Consider the following 15,093-nt stretch of genomic DNA (forward strand, 5'->3'; position numbering starts at 1 on the left):
TAACTCCACCTCTCTGGGGTAAAGCAATCACAAAGCAAATACTGTATCTATTTAAATTTTCATAATTTCATATAGTGTATTTTGGAGTAATATAAAAACAGCTTTAGATTCATCTTTTATTTCTTAAAACAGAATTTTTCAGTTAGTTACTACAGTAAAAAAAACAAAAAACATTTTGGAGGCTGCCCTCTTTTGTGAATGTGATCCTCAAGGATCACCACAGTATAAGGGTTAATTTCTAGCTTCAGACAGTGCTCTTGAAATTCAATAGTCCTCTTGAGGAACTATATTAATTCTATGTTTAAGAAATAATGGACTTTTATTTTCCAGAGGTTCTGTATGTCCTCTTCGCCTCCGATACTACATACTAACGCTATAAAAATGCAATGCAACACCATGCAGTTGACTGTCCGAGTAATGTGTTATAATAAATAGATGGATCCATTTTAGTAGCTTCATGTTAAGTGCTATGTTATGATTTAAAGATCTGTTGATGCAGATGCTGTGTGGTACTGATCAATATATCCGCACCAGGTGAGCTGAGGTTTACAGGGACAGCAGAGGCAGGAGGGCCACTAAAGCGGTAAATCTGACCAGAAGCACTTACTTCCACTGCATATCCTATGGGCCATTATTGGTGGGTGTGCTCACACATCAAAGTGGCAGGGATCTTCCAGGCTAAAAAGGAATAAGAAACAAAGGACCATTAAATCACAGTTAGAGACCCTGCTTCGAGCTACACACATGTGAACACACACACTTAAACACTGCAGTAAAAGGACTGTGAAGAGTTTAGGATCCAAAGAGAAAGATAGAGGAGGAGAGGGAGAGAAAGGGAGCGCGACATTGATTTTCCCCCTCTGAAGTGCCAGTTCATCATTCTGTGAGACACACTCTATCGATCCTCCGCCTTTAGTTTGTTTGTAATTTTGGGGGCTCAAAACCGTTCACAAAGATAGATCCTCTTATATGCCACTTGCCTCCGAGATGAAGAATAGAGGGATCAAAGGGTGTTTGAAGATGACCTCATTTTGCGAGGTGCTCTTCACTCGGCTAGTTTTTGTGGCCCTGTTTAAAAAGGGAGCTCTGGGGTGTGCAGATGTGGGGGGGAAATCCAGTCAGCTGAGTGTTTATTATAATAATACAAAGACTCGCTCTGGCCACAAGTCACCCTTTCTGCTTTTATCCCACATTAGTACCCAGAATATTATTTTTTATGAATGGTGCATGTTAAGTGGAGCTGCGTTAGTGGATTTTAAGGCTACACAAGGAAAAATGCACCCGTTTTATTAATTCAAGTCAGTAACTGTGGCTCCACAACAGAAGAGTGCACCATTCCATCTAAATAATCTCTCCACCATTAGCTGTTTTGCCTATCCTCTACCTTCAGTGTCCTCTAGTATATACATAGTGATCTCTGAACAGTTGGGTCGGTAAACAGGAGCGTGCTGTGTGTAATTTACTGTCATCATGTTACATAACTACTGCACATTGAAGTTCATCCTTCAAGCAGTTACCTCCTGCTGCCATTTGAAGCTGGAGCCAATGTGTTACGTTGACCAAATGCACCTCTAATGTCAATTGGTATTAGCAGATAACCTGAGCTGAGGTATGAAGTCTGGTCATTTTAATTTGATGTTTTTGTCTTTGCTGCCTTTTCCAAACAAGTTCAGTAAAACTGGGATTGTTTGTTTGTGTGTTTTCCTTGACCTGTTGGATTGATTCTGGTGACCAAAACTACAAAAAACAAGATTTGTAAAAATATAAAATAAAGTAAGTAGAAGATAATGTTTCCTTTCACTTCCTTAAAGAGTGAAATTTGAGCATAAAATTATTTGGTTGTAGTTTCACTGTGGATTGTACATGTTTTATTTGAATAACTGGTGCAAGTAGAGAGGGATTTCACTGCCAACATGTTGGTAAGGAGCACATTCATCGCAGCCTGTTTTCCACTGTGACCTCAATAGCTTCTAGGTAAATTCTCAACCTGAAAGACAACCACCCACATACAGCCTTACCTTAACATCTCCTCTGCACTGCATACCCTTCACTCTCCCTCATATTTAGAGCAACAGAAAGCTATCACCTCAGAATACCTTCAGAGATACTAATAGAATATTTGAAGGTCATCTACAAGGTCATCTACATCATAGCGGTTTCAGGAAAGCATCTTTTAATCAGGGTAAAATGAACAAAACAAAACAAAAAAACCAAAACACCCACACACACTCCTCACAAAACAGACAAAATTCTCCAAAGCAAGGGCATAATTCTTAAATCTTAACTATTCACATAAGAAAGACGGGTTTTCAGAGTTTTTGGTGTAAATCATCTCTGATGATCATGACTAGGCATTTTCTGCCCACCACGTGTTCCTCCTGCACCCTTTCCAGCTTCATTAATATCAGACTGCTGTGATGTATGAGAAAATAAAATACATTAAATAGGCCACCTTATAAATTAAAAATTAAGAGATGAGTGGAGTTGAAATAGTTGGAGAGATAACACAGAGACGGGTGACAAATTAAAGGAAAAACTGGTACAGGTCTGAATGCTTGGTGTTCCTCAGCCTTGGCATTGATTCTACGAGTCTCTGAAACTCTTCTGGAGGGATGAACACTATTCTTCAAAAAAATATTCCCTCATTTGGTGTTTTGATGATGGTGGTGGAGAGCGCTGTCTAACATGTCAGTCCAAAATCTCCCATAGGTGTTCAACTGGGTTGAGATCTGGTGACTGCAAAGGCCATAGCGTATGATTCACATCATTTTCATACTCATCAACCTATTAAGTGACCCCTCGTGACCTCATCCTGGAAGAGACCACTCCCATCAGGATAGAAATGTTTCAGTATAGGATAAAGGTGATGACTCTTTGCAGTGACCCTTCCCTCTAAGGGGACAAGTGGACCCAAACCATGCCAGCGAAATGCCCCCCCACAGCATAACAGAGCCACCAGATCCCCTCACTGTAGGGGTCAAGCATTCAGGCCTGTACTGGTCTGCATCACTCGTCTGCATCTTTAAGGTATCAACCTTGAATTTTTGTCAACTTTAAATGTTCCCTTTACAGAATCCAAAACTTTAAAATATATTCCACAATCACCTAGAAAATGTCATTTCTCTGCACATTTTAAACCATTCCTACAACTGTGAACACAGTGTTCTGACATCTGAGCTTTTGCACCACATTGTAAAACATCCCCGTCAGCTCTCTGCAAGTGCTAATGTCTGTGTGAGAGGAAGTGTTTTTGCTTAGGCTACTGCATGTAGCCTAACCTTAAAAATATTAGTCTAATAACAGACTACATGCTGTATTTCACATAATCTACATACTATTTGTTAGAATTCTGAAATACTAGCAACAATATTTTTGCATGCTAACAAGTCCTAAGAAGAGTTCAGTAGCTATATTAGCAGGGACTGATGTAAGTAGATCACCTTTGTATCAATGCTACAGAAATGAACTTTACCAGACAAATTAATAGCTTATAGTTTAATCAATTCAGTAATAACCCTTATTATTTGTAATTTAGTTAAATTTGTCAGATTTTTTAAGCTGCCAGTAAACAAGAACAAAAACCTCAAAAACACTGGTTCCTTTTTAAAAAGAATAATGCTAAAATTAGTTTCCTCCAGCTCTCCAGTGGTTAACCACCACGATATTCACAATCTCTAGCCAAACACCACAGCAGCTGATTTCATCCTGATCTGCACACATTCAACTAGAGATGGGTGACTAATCAATCATGTTGTGTGATGATTGGTTGCAACATAAGCTTGCAGATTCCTGGGATTTAGTGGCACATGCTTGAGAGCTACAGTTTAAACAGAAGAAAACAAATCCATCTGGTGGTTTCTGTTGAGCAATAGTTCCATTTTCTGTTCTGGCTTTGTTATCTGGATACAGCATGTAGGTTGAGATGGAGCCAACATATCCCCACAAACTATAAGATGTGATGTTAAATACCATGTTTCTTATCTCCTCCATCTCTCTTCACAAAGTGGCAAAATTTCCAAACAGTCTCATCAGAAAATTAAAATAATATACCCAAAGAAGGATTATCTGTCAAACACAGAAGATATATGCCAATTGTGCAGAGCCTTAAGATGCCATGCGGATACTGAGGGGAATGGTTCTGACAGTTTCACTGTAATGAGCCTCCATTCTCACAGTTACCAGCAGTGAAATGACTGACAGCCTCAACACTCAGAGTGGAGGTCATCCATGTGAGCAGAGTGCCGCATCCTCCAGATGCTCTTGCCATATTTGCTGCCTACAGGCATCCTATCTGGAATACTTCTTCCTGTCCTTACTCCCCAGGTTTTTAAAATGTCATTTATATCTAATGGCCGTGCTCATTAGCTGCATCTAAAAAACACTCTGGTCATTACCAGCTACATTAGCAGACAGGCTCCATGCCGAATTCTCTTGTTTGACTCATCTGTCACAGCCCCGTTCCTTGGCAGTTGGCACCACAATGAAATGATGCAAACAGCAAATCTTCTAATTATCTGCAACTATCTTTATCTGCTTACATTGCTAGTGGATGTGTTTTGACAAGGCTGCTTTATCAGTGTAGCGAGAAACCCGATCTGAAACAACATCCATCATGTTGAGGCTGCCGAGGCCACTTGGGTAACTACACAGGCAGTAACGCGCTAAGAACTGCACTTTACCTTGGCGCAGTCCTCTTGTGTATGGGCAAAGTGGGAGAAGGGAGGGTTGTGCATGAGTTGGATTGTGATGGAGACAATAGCACTCAGCTCTCTTTCATTATTTACTTGTACCACTGTCAGATACACGTGTTACAAGAAAACTTTAGTATGCTGGGAAAAAATGTCCAAAGAAACCATCTTTCAGTGTCAAGATAAAGAAAAGTTCACTCATGAACTAAGAGATCCACTTTTGTCACTACTTGGAACAGGAGCAGAATTGCTATTTCTACTTGAATACTGCAAAATAAATAACTGCTTTAGAATCAGAGTGGCACACTTTTTTTTTTTTATAGATTGTGCATATTTCTTTAGAGGAGCATTGTGTGGGTGTGCAACAGCCTGTCTAAGTAAGAAATAGAGAGAGAGTGAGAGTGGGTGGGGGAGCATGCTGGCTATCCTTTGTCAACTGCTCAGTGCCATTTAATGGCCTGTAAACCCCTTTGCTGGAGAAAGAACAGGCAATTAGCATACTGAGTGGATTACAAGATTGCTCTGACTCCTGGATTAATGTGTGCACTTAATCTTCTCTTTGCTAAGCGATTCTTGGATATACAGCTATTCAAGGGGAACAAATTTCCCCACCTTCCATAAACACAACATGTAAAGGGATTTCTTCCACGATGGCATCAAATTCAAAATACAGTTACTTCCAGCATTGTCAACAACATATTTTTTTCAACCATTGTCATTTTTTATACTTTTTTCTAAACCTAAAGGCATAACAAGCAACAGTGGTGTTCAAAAGTGTTTTGGCAAAGCGCCCTTTTATAGAAAAGACTTAACCAGGTTTGTAACCCAATGGTATTCTCCATTTCTTGGTTGTTGTCCCAATGCTATGTGCCCTCCGAGTGCCTTTTTTGTTTGGTCCAAATTCCCCCATGTTCCTCTGAGGTTTGCTGTTTTGGTTTGACCTCTAAAGCTGGATTTATATGCAAGGGGTTAATGATAGTCCCGCCGGGGGTTTTGATTTATAGTTCAGCTCCAGATTCACTCATCGATAACAACACTGAAACACTAAATGGATGTATCGTACAATGCATCATTAGGGTATATCGTGCTTTAACTATATTACAACAGTAACTGCGCTGCACATGCACTTAAAGAACAACAGTTACATCCAGGTAACTTTTATTTGACCTTTTCTCATAACTTAATAAGAGAGTACTGCCTTGAAATTTCCACAGCCCTGTTGTACAGTTAGATTTATAAAGGAGGAGCATGTTAGCTATGGTGTAGCCTACAGTGACTGCATGTGCAGGCTCCAAAGTGTAAAGCAGAAGTGGGGGCCACGTTTCATTTTTTACCCCTGCAGATTACGAGAGTCTATGCATGGCACTGCATACCATTGGATGCTTGGCCAGCCATCAACTTACTTAGAATCTTCTATTTTGTGTCCTTGAACATAAAAGTCAAACATTAGCCATGACCCTGATCCACAACTATGCCACACACCACACCATTGCTATCCTCTGACTATCTGTACTCTATATGATAAACTTGGGTCTGCACCCCATATCTCCACAAACTCGGGCTTTGTCTGCTATCTCTGCCATTGTTTCTGAATCACTATACCTATTTGCTGGCTTTGATATGATCTTTAATCCATGGCTCCCCACCTCACCCCCGAATCTTTCACCTAGAGTGTCAGCCCAGAAATGAAAAGATCTGATAACTTTGCCCGACTATTGCTCAGTGTCAAGACGCTGTGTCTTAAAACGGCAACCTCAGCTTCATATAGTCCACATTCAAGAACACATACAAACAATAAAGGTGTGCAAATTAGGGCAGTTAAAATAACGTAAGATATTCACTGGAAAAACCTCTAAACACTTCCAAATGCTGAAATATACTGCTAATATCTTGCAGGTGGTACCCATATGCCAATGAACCATCATGTTGTGAACAATTAAGGAAAAAGCTTAGGACAGCTTATTTGCCTTGCAGAATTTGTGTTAAAACAGGCTCAGAAGCAATAACAGAATGCATAGTCCCCTTCCTCTAAATATCACCACAAATTACCATCTTCGCAGCAATTCTCTGCTTCCATCCTCACGGATAAAAGGCTTTCTGGATGCACTCCTGCAAACAACTAAAGTGCTGATTCACTGCATTGTGTCAAACAGGAACAGATGGTTGAGGCATACCTTTGCTGTCCATTGAGATGAGTGCTCACAGCTAGACCGGCATGCCTAAGCTACACTGGGTTTTTTGCTGTATATCAAGTCCAGCTCCTGAGTCATTTCTAGGGGCTAAAAGCTGTAGAAACGCAGAGTGTAGGAATGAGAAAGAAAAAGAAAGCATGGATCCCTGGACACATTAAGAATGCATTTTCTCCTTAGAAATCAATAATGTCTCATTGCCTTGAAGATCACCAGGAATGCCATCACTTTCAATTTATTCATTCATTCTTCTCAATGAACACACTGTGGTGATCCAGTGTTTTTCATCCCGTCAGCCCTCCTTCTCCCTCCTGGTCCATCTCCTGGGAGGTTCTTTTAACTTGTTAAGATCTCTTCTCTGCTCCTTTAACAATGGCATTTGTCTGAAAATAAGTGTACAGAGAGTCCAGGAGTCCCAGACACTAGAGTTTCTGGATTGCATCAACAGCAATGAACTTGGACAGGTTTATTTTTTCCTAATCAGGCCATGATTTGATCTGCTGCACTATGCATGCTCATTTTCTCCACACACATTCTGAGTCCTGCTTTATGAAAGCACCCAGTTGAGATGAGAAATCATATCAATCCACCCACCGCCCTCCGACTTCCCCAAAACCTGCTTGTTTTTACCTCTAAGGTGCACTGTGACTCAGCAGGATTTAAAGCAGAACTATAGCACAGCAGAGACTTTATATGTCTATTCACTCTCCTTAATTATCAACATCAGTGACTGGTAGCAGCATGGAGACCCTCAGACAGCTGCCACCAGTCACTGGTCTCTCTCCAAACAGTGAATGGAGGACATGAAACATCCTCAGACATCACAGACAGCAGCCAATCCCCAGCTGTGGGGTAAGCAGTCGAAAAAATTACAGATTGCAGAAGTAACCTTAGGGAATAAATGGTTATTGCCAGATGTAGTTTTCCAGCATTGGCTGTGATAATATTTCCATCTTGATGTGCCTGTCAAATACAGCTGGCTGATTCTTCAGTCTGAGTCATCTCACTAGATTAGTAAAATGTTAGTCCTGGTACTTGGAAGGTAAAGAACCTTTGATAAATTTTGCTCCATCAATTTTCTGATGACCAAAACATCTGTGTATGACTCTCCAGAACTTGACAGAAATCTTAATTAGACTCTTTTTTTTTGTCAGTGCACGAGAAGATGTTTGGGAAAATGCATGTGGGATGGTGCACAGTCTGAAGAAGCATGTTGAGAGTGTGTGTGCACACTCGATTCACTTCTGCTGAGCGTAACAATAAAACACAGCTCAATGTGAAGCCCTCACTCAGCAACTTTAATGCTGGCGCCGCGAACAAAGGGGTCAGAGCTTACAGTAATTTTTGTTCTCTCCACATCAATATATGATGCTTCACTGGGGGCAATGAGAACCTGTCCGGAGTTGTAAAAGGGATCTGTTTGTACGAGGTGAACGAACACATTTTCTGTGCACATTAGACACCTTTTGACCCTCCTACAACGTAGGGCATGGAACACCGAGGCCTTAACGGCTCAATTCTTTATTCCCTCACAAAAACACTGAAGTCAGCTCTGGTTTATTACAGCTAATGTACCATCTGCTTCCCAGGGCGACTGCTCATTAAATATGGAGGAGATAAAAAACATATCTCACGTCTGCAACACTGAAACTAAACATGACCAGTGCTGGTAAAGGAGGGCACTAAGGCAGGGCTGACAGCTCCACATTTATATTTGACAGTCTGTGCAACATGGTAAAAAAAATACAAATAGAAGTTCTTTAAAAGATTTCTGTTTTAGACAGCGTTGATAGATATTTTGCATCTAAATGCAGCCCAGGGAGCTTGTCACATTTATGTTACAAACTAAAATCTAATTAATCAGGAATGAAATTTCATCTGCAACCACAAATCAATACTTCCTCTGAGGATCCAGCTTTACTTTCACATTTCTACAACTTTAGAATTATGAAATCAAAGGTCTGAAGTTATAAATATAAATTATACATTTATTTGTATGGCCAACAATCACGTTTTGTCTCAACATGCAACACCCTCTTTTCCTAAATCCTTGATTAAGATTTTTAAAAACTCCACATATACACTGTAACATTCAATGAGGAGGTGGAGACTTCATTTATATAGTGTTTTAACATAAAATGGTTCATTTAGTCACTAAGAATTGTTGAAGATAGCTAGATCGGAGAGCCTGAGGTAACACACTTTCCACCTTTATAAAGTCACCAGTAATGCAAAGTAATCACTTTTGTTTATCTATTTCCCCAGACAATTAAATTCTCCATTACCATCACCGTGTATTACAAGGACATATGTGCGTGGGTGTGTGGATGTGTGAGCACAAAAGCAAAATAAATAGCTACTCCCTTGATGCTGCTTTAATTTTAGCAAGCCACTCACGATGAGGTGTTTTATATAAGCACCTATATACTGTTCATTGTGAGATAAGCAGTGAGACCGCTTTTGTCATCATTTAATTTTTCAAATATTGCCGGAAAAACAAGTGCGGTTAATCACAATTCTCAACACAGGCTCGTCTCTTTCAAAATGAATGGATAAATAATTCAACAAGAACTGCCAGAGAAAACACATTAGTATTAAATATACACTGGACTGCAGTGTTCTGCTTCTTTTGAAAGATGATAAACATTTTTTTTTAAGTTCTATCTGTGAGCATAACTACTGTGCAACTGAGGAATGAGTCACGTCTACTTCTGAGGGATGTGCAGGTGCTACTGGCTTTATTTGTTCTTGCAACTTTGTTTGTTCAAGCAGCCAAATCATTCGTTTTCATAACTGGAAACACTTAAAAGAGTGGTGAGTTTACACTGACTCTTTAATTTCTCCAGTTTCATTGTCTTCTTTTTTGGCTATTGTTGAGTTATTTAATTGCATGTAGACAAGTGATGCAACATGGCGGTGACAGCTTGTTTTATCAGAGAACAAAGGTTACAACATAGCCGTGACATTCTGCTTTGTTCAATTATATAAAAGCTATAAGGAACAAGTTATATCTCCAAGCTGAAATGTGTTCATACCCACGTCACATCAACCTGCACGGATCCCAAGAGGTTCTGTAGAGCATGATGTTTATGACATATGACATATGACATGACATTATGCTGCAAGACTACAATGAGGGAAATAGCAGGAGTCTTGAGATGAGTAAAATGAGCTTCAAATTGAAGTATCCTGTTCATGTCTACAGAAATTAGAAAGGGAAAAGGAAAAAGTTTAAGTTCTTGAATGTGATGTATGTAGGTTTTTACGAACCCTGACGCCTTACTTTTTAATCAGTTTTTTGTGTCTTTTCTAGTTGCCATATATAATGTTGAAATGCAAAAAACAACAAATCATTTATCATTTTTTAAAAATCAAACCAATTAGCATCCATTTTTGTCACTCTACAACTTAATCCACAATTTAAATGTCATGTATGGTATGCTTGGTACATGACACCCAATGCTGAAACTACAAGTTTCGTTTAAAGACAGCATATGTTAAAAGCTACTTCTATCCATGCTCCATAAATATACTTTCCAGTGCAATATTGCAATGCGAAACCACCAATCATGTCTTCTCCACAAAAATCGTCTTGTTGTAATTAGCATCCAAAGGCACTGTACTCATTTCATAAAATCTTGTGAGACCAGAATCTCTAATTACTGTTGAAGTGCTATTCAGCAAAGCAGTTCAACCACTGACTGCTCCTGTATTCTCCTCTCTGCCCTGAAGCCTGAAAGAGAAATTATTTCTCAGCCAAACTTACCGAGTTAAATACCAGCTAAAAAGGGAATAAAATTGTCTACTATAATGCACAAGAAAACTGTCCTGCCTCAGCATAAAATGGATAGGGAGTCCTATTGCAGTGAAAGGCTTGTCTATCACAGTACATTGTGCTGAGTTTCTAACCAAATTCAGTACAGTATGTGCTCTACAGCACAGCACAAACTCTAAATAATCAGTGATGAAGCCACATACAGTCACATGTTTCTACCTGAGATGTATCTTAATCAAAAGCCAAGAAGCAACAATAGCTCGTGTACAATAAAGCTCACTTCAGTTTACTTCTATCCAATGCTCTCCTTGAGGTTTAAATGTATTTAAATTTAAGCTTTTTTTGCTACATAAAAACATATTAAAGGCTAATTTCACTAGAAATCTCATATGAACGCTGACTTCAATATGGAAAGAGTTTCACAATTCCTGTAGCTCTCATGGTCAAGCGTCCGTGTCTTCACACAGAAATCACATGTCACAACACACCCAAGACATTAGTAAATTCTGCTGAGCAGCTATCCAAATGTTTCTTCTCTGCACTTTTCCCAGAGGCGTTTACTCTCTGTGATGCCAAAGAAAATAGTGTTAGCTGAAAAGAACTCCCTGGAGTTTGTTTTTTTTCCCCTCCACCACTGGACACGTTGGAGAGCTCTTTGGAGATGGACACATGCTGTGCAGCCTCCTCATGAAAACACCACAGGCAGCATTTGGGGAGCCACACTGTATGGGTATGGGACTTTACTGAAGGCTCAAACAGTAAAGGCTGCTGAAGTCAGCTTCTGGCACGATGAGACAAAGCTGACAACTCGTTATACATGGGGGGCTTTCACAGCACATGCCCTGTCACTATCTCTGCATATCCTCCTTTGTCTTTGTTCTTTCATTTCTGTGCGATACAGTGTGCCATATTTTTGACTGTTTGCCTATTTAAGCATAGTAATGAATTTCATGAAAATTTTTTTTTTCTTAAATGAAAATAATTTTTGAAACCTGGTCCTTTAAGAAAAAGACCAACATTTTTGATGACATGCCACCTTGCTGTTGATTTATGATCTAAGAATTCATGTGTTACCATACTCCAGCTTAGTTGTGACTTTCAAACGCACTATGCAACCGTGACGACCCTTTGGCCCTCAAACAGCTCCGGAGCTGGATGACCCTAATTACAGTGTTGGCTTTACTGCCAACCATCTCATTGGAAACCAGCCACAGCTTTGGCGACCCCCGGCATACGAGCTGTTCCCAATGGAAAGCAATTTAATGCTTGGCTGCTCAAAGAACAAAATATATGCAGCACAAGAAATCCCTTAGATTAGAGCAGGCGAGCGGACTCTGAAAGAGCCTTATCTGAGGCCTGATGAGCCACCTGTCACCTTAGAGGTGACATGAAACCACAACGTGGCAGGAAGCAGTCAAATGCTGTCACCAAACAGCAGGAACAGAGATTCCTGTGGTGGGACCCTGCAGGGAGAAGAGCGGTACAACTGCAATCCGTTGGTGTGTTTGAATAACAGGCTATGGAGAAAGACAGCACCCGAGTGGAGAAGTTCCAACAAGTTCCAACTTGTAGTGTAGTATTGTTGGTCCTTTAGACTAAATATTCCAAATAACTACAGCACCACAGAACGTAAACTCAGGAACTCTGTGCATTCCCATCCTCTGACTCTAGTCTGCAACGTAGCAAGAATCTCTTGAATGTCTCCTGGTTATTTTTTCTTGTTTAGTGTGTAACCCGGTCCATATTAACCTGCAGGAGCCTCCCTTGCCCCAGGTTTGCTGTGCATTAGTCATTTTGTCACAATTTGATTAAACACAAATTTGTTTAAGAATATGCTAGAAATAGATTCTGACCCAGGCCCCCGAGATTAGACAGAAATGCATGAAAGACCTTATAACGCTTCTAGCAGCCTTTTATTCTGTCCATGTGTTGAAATTGACAAAGTTAATACATGTTCTTTCCCAGTGATTATTAGTTGAAAAGTGCTAACAGAAAAAATGTCCTTTGAAGTACAATATGCAAGGGTGGTTGAGGAGCAAATCAGCCTGGGTTGAGAGGTCCTCAGCTCGTGCTAAGACCATGATGACCTTTAGATTGAAACAATGTCCTGGGGAGTCAAACCCATTAAGCACAGTAACTGTACTGGAGTTAGCCCTTCACTCAGAATCCATCTCCTTAGATTAGCCAACAGCAAACAGGCCACCGACTGGAGCGTGCCTCAGTGGAGTGATGCCTGTGATGCCTTGAAGCAGCCTCGACGATGTAATCCCATTTGCCCTCCAAAGACTGGAGTTGTGGCTCCTTGAACCCCTTTTTTAACTCAAAAACACACACACATACACCTTCCAACTAACCAGGGTGGTGCAGAGATGCCACAGAGGAAATTGGAAAAGACAGGACTGAATCGACAATTACACAGTGAAAGCCTTTTTCTTTTATGCTGTGAACCAAAGTCTGACACATTCCTTTCATATCTGATTTGCAGTTTCAGGCTTGTATAAAAAAGAACCACTTTTTAGTCATGACTAAGATCAGTCCCATTACAAGGACATCTGTCAGCTTTTAATATTTTCTTCATAATTATTATGGCATGTATTCTGTGGCATCTTTCCTGTTTTGCTTGTGCATCTGAGACTTTCCTGCTGCCTAGTATCAGGGGAACATGAGTTCTAAATGTTCGGAGCGGTGCATCCTGTACCGTTCTTCAAGAAAATTTACAGAACATATAAATAAGGTGAAAATCTGTGAAGTTTGTAAATGCTTTCCAAAACACTTATAACACTTATTTTGCTGAGCTGGCCACTCATTGGTAGAACAAAGACACACTAGCAGATTATTTTTCAGTTCAGGCAACTACCGCAAGGTTAGGGTAAGAAAAGATTAAATTAATGGATCATTTCATTTTGTTTAATTTAAAATCTTTATTAAAATTTGAAGGACCATTGAGGTTGCCCTCATTCATAATGATGTTGAGTTACAGACAAGTAAAACGAAATAAATAGGGCAAAATGCAGATGAGAATAAAGAAGAATCAGTTGCACATTGAAGCAAGGAGGTTTGTGAGCATGCTTTTAAATTGTCCATAGGTTAGTAGAGTATTTTTAGCATGTGTTGAAGATCATTCCAAGAATTTGGGGCACTAAAATAAAAGGCTGATTTTCCAAATTCAGACCTTGCTCAGGGGACCTTAAGCATAAGCCAGTTGTTTGAGCAAGTTAGACAGGGTCAAAAGTTCTAATCCAGCATCATTGTGATGATGGTAGTTTTCCAACAAGAGCTTTATAAATAAACTAATAGCAATGTTTAGTATGCCTCTCTGCCAGAGACGACCAACCCACCTTATCATGCAGAACTATGGTGGACTACAATGGTGAGTATCGAATCTATCACCAGTAACAAATCTGAGGGCAGAATGATAAACCATGTCTAGGGGTTTAAGAGTGGAAGCATTTCTATAAATTACATCCCCATAATCCAAAACTGATAGGAAAAGTGCTTAAACAATCCTCTTTCTACTAATCATAGGGAAGCCGGTCCTGTTTCTGTAAAAGAAGCCAATTTTATTTGACACAGCTTGCTGACAAGATTGTCTACATGGTATTTAAATGTAAATTTCTCATCAAGCCAGATGCCAATGTTAGATCCATCTGCAGTGGATATTTGCATACTATTATAATCAGTAATTAGTAAACAGCATGAATTTTGTTTTATTTGCATTAAATACCAGTTTAAGATAAATAAGAGCATCTTGTAGAGCATTAAAGGGAAGTTGCAGGTTCTCAATGGCTAGCTGTACAGAATCAGCAATACAATACAAAATAGTGTCATCAGCATAAAGATGGACTTGACAGCCACTCAATGAAGAGACACTATCATTAACATAAATGGTGAAGAGGACAGGACCCAAAATTGAACCTGAAATATGCCTGTTGTGATAGAAAGATTAAATATATGTGTTAATTGCTCTGTGATAAATGCAGCAGAAAAAAAGGATCCAATTCATCCTCTCCAGTTGAACTCCTGGTATCAATGGCTTGGGGGGCGTGGATGTGTGAGGCAAGAGGGCAGGAGTTCCTCAATAACATCCCCTTGTCACATCCTGCCTGGTTATTTTTGGACTTTTTGTGTTCTTTTGGGTTTCCGGTAGCTTAGAGTATTGTGTTTTTTGGTTTCCTGGTTTCCCTGTGTTTCCTCCTCCTGTGTTCGTGTGCTCCCCCCCCTCACCTGCCCTGCATCACCCTCGTTAGTCTTGCCCTGCTCTGTTTTCCCCACACCTGCCCTGCGTTAGCCTCATCAGCCCTGCCCTGCTCCCAGTGTTTCCCCAGCCAATCGGCTCCGTCTGTTCACTCCCTTCTCCTGAGTTCTCCACCCATCTCCCCACCTGCGCCTAATCTTTTTGTTAGTTCAGTTACTATTTAAGTCCTAGATAGTTCTGTTCGGC

At 40.1% G+C, this 15,093-nt stretch overlaps 1 protein-coding gene across 1 annotated transcript in view; it reads right to left on the bottom strand.

Annotated features, from left to right (window-relative positions):
* LOC122986408 (alpha-1,3-mannosyl-glycoprotein 4-beta-N-acetylglucosaminyltransferase C-like) overlaps positions 1 to 15,093 on the bottom strand; it is a 106,835-nt gene that overhangs the window by 55,687 nt on the left and 36,055 nt on the right. Inside the window, exon 3 of the mRNA XM_044357661.1 lies at positions 608 to 678. The gene's annotated coding sequence lies outside the window, so the exon portion shown is untranslated. The remainder of the gene's footprint in view (positions 1 to 607; positions 679 to 15,093) is intronic.

This window comes from Thunnus albacares, chromosome 7, assembly GCF_914725855.1.
Source record: "Thunnus albacares chromosome 7, fThuAlb1.1, whole genome shotgun sequence".
In the NCBI taxonomy this organism is placed as follows: Eukaryota; Metazoa; Chordata; class Actinopteri; order Scombriformes; family Scombridae; genus Thunnus; species Thunnus albacares.